The 9502-nt window shown below is 40.2% G+C and overlaps 1 long non-coding RNA gene across 1 annotated transcript; it reads left to right on the forward strand.

Annotated features, from left to right (window-relative positions):
- Positions 1-615: 615 nt before the first annotated feature.
- LOC129049749 (uncharacterized) lies at positions 616-7806 on the forward strand. Its single transcript, XR_008513051.2, has 3 exons — positions 616-760; positions 5742-5916; positions 6646-7806. It is a non-coding gene; the product is annotated as an uncharacterized LOC129049749 (long non-coding RNA).
- The last annotated feature ends 1696 nt before the right edge of the window (positions 7807-9502 follow it).

The following is a 9502-nucleotide window of genomic DNA, read 5'->3' on the forward strand; positions in this document are numbered from 1 at the left end:
AAAATGTGTATGCAGTGTATTCATTTATTTCTAGTTGTTACACTGCCGGCACTATATATTTGAGGCTTGGATAAAATTTACATAATCAGAAAAAACTACTAAAAAGTAAAGGAAATTTCCAAGCGATAACTACAAACAATTTGTTAACCTATGGAAAATGTACCTGATTTTAAGTCAAACAAGTCACATTCACCGCATTAAGAGGTACTCTCATGAGATGATGGTTAAGGAAATAAAAATGGAGAGAGGCCAAGGACAAAACTGAACATGTGGCACACATTGCCACTGTGTGTCTCTGGCTGGTTTTACACCCATCGCAAACGTGCATGTCTTGGGGTGTGGCAAATTGTTACAGAGAAGATACTAAGTGCTGAACAGATTCTGCTTTATATAGCAAAGACATTTTATTACAGTCTTGGAGCCAATATAGTCTGATTATTTGAAGACTTAAAAACACACCCACAATTTAAAGCAGTCCCGAGGGATGCATGTGGTGAGATATCAAGCCCAAGGCAATTTATTGGCAGAATTAAATTCTGGCTAATTTCCTTAGTGCCAGAGTGTCCAGCGCTCTCATTAACTGCACTAGTCACCAATGGAAAATTTGTCTTTCAGTGCAAGGCACTTTGCTGAAGTGGAGCCAGCCTCCTGAGAAGTGCCTGGAAGATTGGTTTGAAGTAGTCTGAAGTGGTTTGGGGCTGCCGAGAGTCTCATGGGCATGGTACAGTGACTCCTGTCAGGGACTCCTTTGGCCTCAGAGGTAGGTTCTGAAATGAGGCCTCGTGCTCCTGCCAGGCCCTGTTGCTGAGACAGCTTCTGTGTGTTACTGTGTGGGAAAAGGAGGTTTAGCTTCATGGCCCACCTCCCAATCACTGGGAGAGGAATGTGAAAGGCAGAGCAGGGGACCTGGAGGAGGAATGCGCAGTGATGGAAGTGCAAAGGCAGGAGATGGGTCTGGAAAAGACTCCAGTCACGGTCACTTCCAGGGCAGAAGAAGCCATAGTCAAGGGTAATTGCAAGCCAGGGAGCATGCAATTTATTGAGTTCAGGCATCTTGGGAAAGTGTAAAGAAGTGAAGGATTGGGACATGAGGCAAAGATGCCAAAGTTTGCTGCAGTGAGATGCGGGAAGGGTAAGCTGGGGTGTAATGGGTGGGAGGTAAAATCAAAATGCCTTTGGATTTACAGGGTGAGTGGTTACCCATGCAATGCAGAATTTTAGAATGTTCTCTGTGATGACTTCTGCATTTTTACCCAACAAACTCCCATTATCCTATTGTGTTTTCTGTTTGCTAATGTAATCAACAAAAGGAATGCCTTTATTAAGTGACACTGAAGTAAAGGAATGACCATATTTATCTTTAGTTTCTCTCTTTCTTTCTTTCTCTTTCTCTCTCTCTCTTTCTCTTTCTTTCTTTCCCGCTTTCTCTCTTTCTCTCTCTTTCTCTCTTTCTCTCTTTCTCTCTTTCTCTCTTTCTTTCTTTCTTTCTTTCCTTTCTTTTCTGATGGTGTCTTGCTCAGGCTGGAGAGCAGTGGCACGATCTTGGCTCACTGCAACCTCTGCCTCCCAGGTTCAACCAATTCTTGTGCCTCAGGCTCCCAGGTAGCTGGGCATGCGCCACCACGCCTGAGTAATTTTTGTATTTTTAGTAGAGATGGGGTTTCGCCATGTTGGCCAGGCTGATCTTGAACTCCTGACCTCTGGTGATTCACCTGCCTCAGACTCCCAAAGTGCTGGGATTACGGGTGTGAGCCACTGCACCTGGTTTAACTTCAGTGTCTAAATTGACTTAACAGCTTAATGAAATGAGATGGGGTGGAGATTAGGGGCAATGGACAACTGGACTTTGGCCATATTGGAGAACATGGCTGTCAAAGAGATATGCATATCTCACCCTTCCTGTATGCTATGGTCTGAATTATGTGTTCCTCTGAAATTCACATATTGAAACCTAATTACCAAGGTGATAGTATGAAAGATGGGGCCTTTAGGAGGTGATTAATCATGAGAGGTATGCCCTCATGAATGGGATTAGTACTCTTTTAAAGGGCTTGACGGAGGGAGTTTGGCCTCTTTTTTGTCCTCTTGCCCTTCTGCCTACTGCCTTTGAAGACACAGTGATAGGCACCATCTTGGAAGCAGAGAGCAGCCCTCACCAGACACCGAGTCTGCTGATGCCTTGATCTTGGACTTCCCAGCCTCCAGAACTGTAAGGAATAAATTTATGCTGTTTATAAATTACCCAGTCTCAGATATTTTGTTATAGCAGCACAATTGGACTAAGGCACTATGGTAAAACACATGGCAGAAATACTTTGGATTTATCCTGTAGGAGTTCACCTTGGGACTATGTTTATTTTCCTTTCAAGAAGTGTTTTTCCTGGCTGGGCATGGTGGCTCATGCCTGTAATCCCAGCACTTTGGGAGGCTGAGGCAGGTGGATCACCTGAGGTCAGGAGTTTGAGACCAGCCTGGCCAACATGATGAAACCCTGTCTCTACTAAAAATACAAAAATTAGCTGGGTGTGTTGTTACACACCTGTAATCCCAGCTACACAGGAGTCTAAGGCAGGAGAATTGCTTGAACCCGGGAGGCAGAGGTTTCAGTGAGCTGAGATCATCCCGCTGCAGTCCAGCCTGGGCGATAGAGTGAGACTCAGTCTCAGAAAAAAAAAATAAATAAATAAAATTAAAAAAAAAAGTGTTTTTCCTTTTGAGAAAGGAGAGACTGTTTATGTATTACTTCAGGCATTGGGATGATGCCATCCTGGGATGTGAGAAACTCTGAGATGAAAGAACAAAAAGGGTCAGGTGCAGTGTCTCACTCCAGTAATCCCAGCACTTTGGGAGGCTGAGGTGGGCAGATCACTCCAGGTCAGGAGTTTGAGACCAGCCTGGCCAACATGGTGAAACCCCATCTCTACAAAAAATACAAAAATTAGTTGGGTGTGGTGGCATTTGCCTGCAGTCCCAGCCACTCAGGAGGGTTAGGCAGGAGAATCGCTTGAACCTGGGAGGCAGAGGTTGCTGTGAGCTGAGATTGCACCAGCCTGGGTGACAGAGCGAGAATCTGTCACATACACATACACACACACAAAAAAAAATACAGGATGGTTTGAGACATGGGATATCATTGGAGCTAACAAGAGAAAGGGTGGGATTAGAATACCTAGAGTACAACCAGAGAGTCACAAGAAGAAAAAAAAGGAAGGAAAAGTTGGAAAAGTTAAAGATTCTGCTAGGAATTGTAGTGTAGCTGTGAGAAACTGAACAAGTTAGAGTAGACTTATCAGTAGATGTCTGGAGGAACCAAGTAGAATGATTTATTTTATACGCCTAAGAAAATGGCTGCAGAAAATAAATACAGGAAATAGGAGTCAGGATAGAATAGGGAGGCATCCTTCAAAGGATCCCCCAAGTCTGCAAGGTACCAGAGAGAGCTATTTCATCATTCTGATAGACATGGTGTTTTAGGATGAGAAATTCCCTTAGTGAATATGGCATATAGTGAGCTATGAACAGCCAATGGTAAAATTTTAATGTCTATATACTATTTACTTATTTACTCATGCTCTGTGGTTAAAGAAAAGAGGCTCACATTCTCACTTACTTTTTGCTGTATGTTGCTTCTGTCTCTGTAATTCTTTGCGTGTTAAAATGCAACGTCTTTTCAAGATATCAGTGTCCTTGCCCCTCTAATAAGCTTCCCTAGCTCATAGGAAAGAAAGGGCAATCTTGTGGCTACAGTTTTGTCTGATGCCATTGGAGAGTATAAATAACAGTTTGGGCAAAGTATTATGAGAAGTCTTTCAGTAACATCTAGTTTGCAGATTTAAATATAATAGGGAATTTTCTTTTTTAAAAAAGATTCCCCCCAGCTCTATTAAGGTATAAATGACATGAAATTATACACATTTATTGTATACAATGTGATGTTTTCATATATATATATACATTGTGAAATGATTAAATCAAGTTAATTAACACATACTTAACATTTTTGTGGTAAGAACATTTAAGATCTACATTCTTAATTTTAAAGTATATATTATTATTAACTGCAGTCACCATACTGTACAAGAGATCTCCAAAACTTATTCATCTGACTTAACTAAAACTTTGTACCCTTTAACCAACATCTCTCCCCCACCCCCACCATCCCAGCCCTTTGCAGCCACCATTCTACTCTCCGCTTCTATGACATTGACATTTTTAGATTCCACATATAAGTGAGATCATGCAGTATTTGTCTTGCTATGTCTAGCTCATTTCACTTATCATCATGTCCTCCAGATTCATTACGATGTTGCAAATGGCAAGAGTTTTTTTTCCTTTTCAGGCTGAACAGTATTCCTATGTACATAAATGCCACATTTTCTTTATCCATTCATCCTTTGATGGACTAGATTGATTGATTCCATATCCTGGCAATTGTGAATAATGCTGCAGTGAACCTGGGAGTGCAGATATCTCTTTGACATAACTGATTTCATTTCCTTTGGATAAATACCCAGAAGTGGGATTGCTGGATCATATGGTGGTTCTATTTTTAACTTTTTGAGGACCCTCCAAACTGTTTTCTATAATGGCTGTACTGATTTTCATTCCCGCCAACAGTGAACAAGGGCTCCCTTTTCTCCATATCCTTGCCAACAATTGTTATCTTTCATCTTTTGAATAATAGCTATTCTAACAGGTGTGAGGTGATATCTCATTGTGGTTTAGATTTGCATTTCCCTGATGATTAGTGATGTTGATAATTTTTTCATAGACCTGTTGGTCATTTGTATGTCTTCTTTTGAGAAGTGTCTGATCAGATCCTTTGCCCATTTTTTGATCAAGGTGTTTTTTTCCTTGCTACTGAGTTATTTGAATTCATTATGTATAATTACTTTGGATATTAACCCCTTATCAGATGTATGGTTGGCAAATTTGCAACATGTAACAAGCCATACAGAGAAAGGTGGCATTATTGAGTAGTTCTAGGCAAGAATCTTCTGACTCTTTAGCCTGTGTCAGAGTGTGGTTCTAGGACCATCTGCATGAGAATAACCTGTTAGAAGACATATTACACGTGAAAAGCCTTCTTAAAAATGCAGATCCCTAGACCCCAGTCTTGCTGAGCAAAAATTCTTGTGAGTGAGTCTCAGTAATCTGAGTCTGCGAACTTTCCAGATGATAATAATCCATGACAAAATGTGCAGATCCCCACCTTAAGGGAAGGAAGAGGATACAGAATACCTTGCCCCCACTTCTCATTGCAGCCGGGTCTGCTGTGAATTCTCTCGGTTTTGGAGACCACATTTTAAATTCTTGCTATCAAAGCATGGTCCGTGGACCAGCAGCATCGGCATTACCTAGGCACCTGTTAGAAATGTAGCATCGCAGGCCCCATCCCAGACATACTGAATCAGAATCTGCAGTTTAACAAGATCGCCAGGTGATGTGCATGCGCAATTAAAGTCTGATAAGCACTGCCCCACATTATGCTAATGTCAAACAGCAGGGGAAGGATTGAGCTGGCAGTGTAAGGGCTGGGCCCAATAGGTAACTCTCTTTTCCCTCATCTCCCAACCAACTGAGAGACAGACCCAGGAATCAGATGGATGATACCAACTTTTTTTTTTTTTTTTTTTAAACTGAGAAAGGTGTTGTTGGAGGTCATGACTTAGAGTCAAGTACACTTATTAACTCTTCCAGGAATTGAATGTAACCTCCCAAATGTCTGGCCTCTTTGGCAGCTCTGCACCACTAAGCTCTCTACATGGCCGAGGCACCAGACCAGAATGCGCCCTTTCGACAGGCAGAGACAGCCAAAGGGGAAAAGAGCTGATTCAAGGCTGCCAAGTTCCTGCTTCCAGCCCTACCAGCCAGTCACTCACGCCTTGCAATGAGGAAGCCAGGAGTCCTATCTAGGTAAGTTGTTCTGCCTGCAAGCTCGAGGCCTGAGGAATGAGTGCTCTTTCCTCACATCAGAGGTAAAAACTCTGAGAGCTTTTGTCCCTTTGGAGACCACGAGTCACAATGGGCAGCCAGCTCAGCTGGCTTCAGAGTCACTGTGACATAGGGTCTCTGATAATGTCTTATGGAGTCTGGGTGAGTAGCCCCTCTGCCTACCCAGCGACCTCTTTCCATAACATGCGGGGTCCACAGCTGGCAGGGCTGGAGGACCCCATGGAAATCCAGGTGGTGGCTGCATCTGCAGATGAACTTCTGAAGGCAGAAGCCAATTGGCAAGGTGTACGTTTTTGAGGATAGAGAACTGCATTTCACCCCTTCCTAAGATCTTGTTACTTTAGAATCTTCCTTCAGTCCGTGAAGAAGCTGCTTTTCTTCCAGGCTCTGGTTTCTCACCTCTATTACAAGAAAATAACTCTGAATTCAGACTGATTGCCTTAATGCCTGATGGTGTGTTGTTAGTGATACGTAAAACCGGGCATTGAACCCCAGTGTGTCTAGCATTGTCTAATCATTTAATTAGTCATAATGATTTTATTATCTGGGTTGTAAAATGGGACAATTGGCAATTTTTTCCAAGTGCTTCCAGGTTGATTATATATGTAAAGGGGAGGAGGTATATAATATCTATACACCCAGTAACTGCTTTTTCAAATTACATTCATTCCTCTTTATTTTATTTTAAAGTGTATGGAGTTCAACATAGTTCAAGGAAAGCATTGTGGTAAACAGCCAGCTTAAATGTGAGCAGTGTAAAGAGCAGCAGCTTGCAGAAATATTGCTATAGATACTAAGACCGCATCCTGCCTCGATACGGACCACACATAATTGAATCATGTTCAATAGAAGGCCATTACAAAACCGAACTTATTTGCAATGCTAATGTGGGGAAGACAGCTGTCACCGGGAATTAAATATGATCATTCAGAGCTTGAATAAATGAGGTGTCCATTATCTTCTGGCTGTGTTGCAGGCTGCTTGAAGAACACAAATAAATGATACTGTTGCAGTAACCAGCCCATGGTTTTGTCTTTTAGTCATAGAAATATGAGAGAGATGGAGGTGGGGGCGGGAGGCAGGGATATAGAAAAAAGGCTTGGCAGATAAATATAGGCAATAGTTTTAGGCCCCTCCCCCCAAGAAACCGTGAATGCACAGACATAAAACTCTATTTTTGATGCCTGAAATAGATTTTAATTCTATTAAAGATTTTTGTCAAGATTCATCCTTTCTAAGACTCAAATCACAGCCAACTCACAAAGGAGGCTGAATGTTGAAAGGGTAGAGTGGGGAGTAAACAAAGCTAATCCTTTTGTCCCTTCCCCAAGGCCTTCCTTCCCATCCAAATGGATAATAAAGATAACAGAGAACTTCTTCCTGGATAATCAATCTGCCAATGAGCATAAAAGATACTTGGATCAGTGCTGGTTTTAAAAATGCCATTAATTATCCAATTAACAGAAAGGGAGGCTTCCTTTGATTGGATCTGAGCAAACTATCTACAAATCAGTTTTCTTATGTTAATAACAGATACTAAGCTGTCATCTTTTGATGAACACGTAAGAAAGTTCAGAACAATCTTAAAAAAAAGCACTTAAAGATATGACCATCCTTGTTTCCTGAGGAATATCTGATACACGTAATGCTAGAGCATGGTTTATTAGTCTGAAATTACTTGACACTGTGATTGAGAGAGAAAACCCAACCTTCTATGAGCAGTGGTCTTTCTTTATGAAAGACAGCTGCTGGTGCAAAATGACCCCTTGGAAATAAACAAGGTCTGTGGAAGGCTTGGGTTCTTGTCTTTTTGACTTTATTCTTCTCTATAAATATCAGGAAACTTAGCAGTCATCCAAAAATGCAAAAAGAAAAAAGGGGTACTAAAAGAAAGAAATAGATTATGTGTGTTTGTATCTATTTTTGTATATCCCAAGAAACTTCGCATTGGATATTTTCTGCATTGTAGTATATAAATTACATTTATGCAGCATATAAATTCAATTTAAGAAGGTGTTATATTTTTAACTTCTAAGGGCTCTGGGTGTCTTAGTGCTGCTTGTCTGTAAATTCTCTCTAACAAGGTGGTTTCAGGAGTTTATGTAATATTTTCGGAATGAAATGTGAAAACAACTGGAATTCCAAGAATTTGTAGTGTGACAGAGCTGTATATAAAGATTATTCCTCCACACTCACAATATAACACTTCTTATATCAGGGCTCATATATTTTTTAGGTGGTTAAAAATATATTCCTTTGAGGGAAGATTATTGGTAGGATAGTCATTGTGATGGGAAGAGAAAAAATAAATAGGATTTTGAAAAATTCTCTAGAACCGTGGCTTGGAAGGAACTTTAAGGAGTGATGGCATTAATGCCTGGGGTGGGAGAGCTGCTACCTCAAACAGCAGTCATCCTGGATTCAGGATTTCTAATTTACTAGAAGCTTGAATAATTTAGTAGATGATTAAGTATATGTCTTGGCTACAGCCTTAATTTTTTTTATGAAATAGAATTTTCTGTCTGATTGTAAATATATATATTTATAATAACTTCAAACAGGACAGAAATGTATGAAATAGCAAGCAAAAGTTTCAGGTAATTTCAGCCTTCCAGAGATAATCACTATTAACAGTCTCATTTCTACATTTTTCCCTGTGCATATACAAATCTCTTTTTTCTCAACAATATATGTATGGTATGATTCCACAGGTTTTGTTTGCTTAGTTATATGTCAATAGGCATCTTTTCACATCTGTACATCTAGATCTACTTTTTTTTATATCTGCATGTATAGATGTACTTAATTTTTAAAAATGAAATATTCTGTTGTGTATAATAATACTTATTATAATTTAACCCAAGGGTTGGCAAACTATAGCTTGCAGGCCAAATCCTCACTTGTTCATGTAGATAAAGTTTTACTGGAACACAACCACACTCATTTGTTTATTGTCTGTGGCTGCCTTAGCGCTACAGTGGGCAAGCTGAGAAGCTGCAATGCTGTATTGCCTTCAAAGCTGAAAGCTGTACAGCTATGTTACTAGATTGCCGATTTACAGAAAAAGTTTATCAGCTTCTGATTTAACCAATCATATGTGTTGAGTGTGCAAATTGATTCTAATTTTGTACCATAAAAATAATATGGCAATAAATATATTTGTATATATAAATACTAAAACCCATGTTTGTGTATTTATTCACTATTTCCTTAGGATGGGTTCTGAGAGAAATGCTGAGTCTTGCCTTAACTTCTGTGGCCCATTAGTCTTCTTCCACTTGATAAATTCCTTTGCTAAATGATGTTTCATAACAACCAATTTTTTGTGACATAGATTTTAGAATCGGGAAGACCTGAACTTTCTGCTTCTGTAATTATTAGCTGTTTGATTGCACAGGTTTTTGGCTGCAAACAACATGAATCAATTCTAGCTAATTAAAGCCAGGATATTTATTGGATGTTGTGCAGTCAAGGGTTAACCCAGCAGGTGCAGATTGCTCAAGCCCTGAACATTCCAAAGAAAGGCCTGTCTTTAGGAGGACTGGCC

The sequence above is a fragment of the Pongo abelii genome, chromosome 15 (assembly GCF_028885655.2).
Source record: "Pongo abelii isolate AG06213 chromosome 15, NHGRI_mPonAbe1-v2.0_pri, whole genome shotgun sequence".
NCBI lineage: Eukaryota > Metazoa > Chordata > Mammalia > Primates > Hominidae > Pongo > Pongo abelii.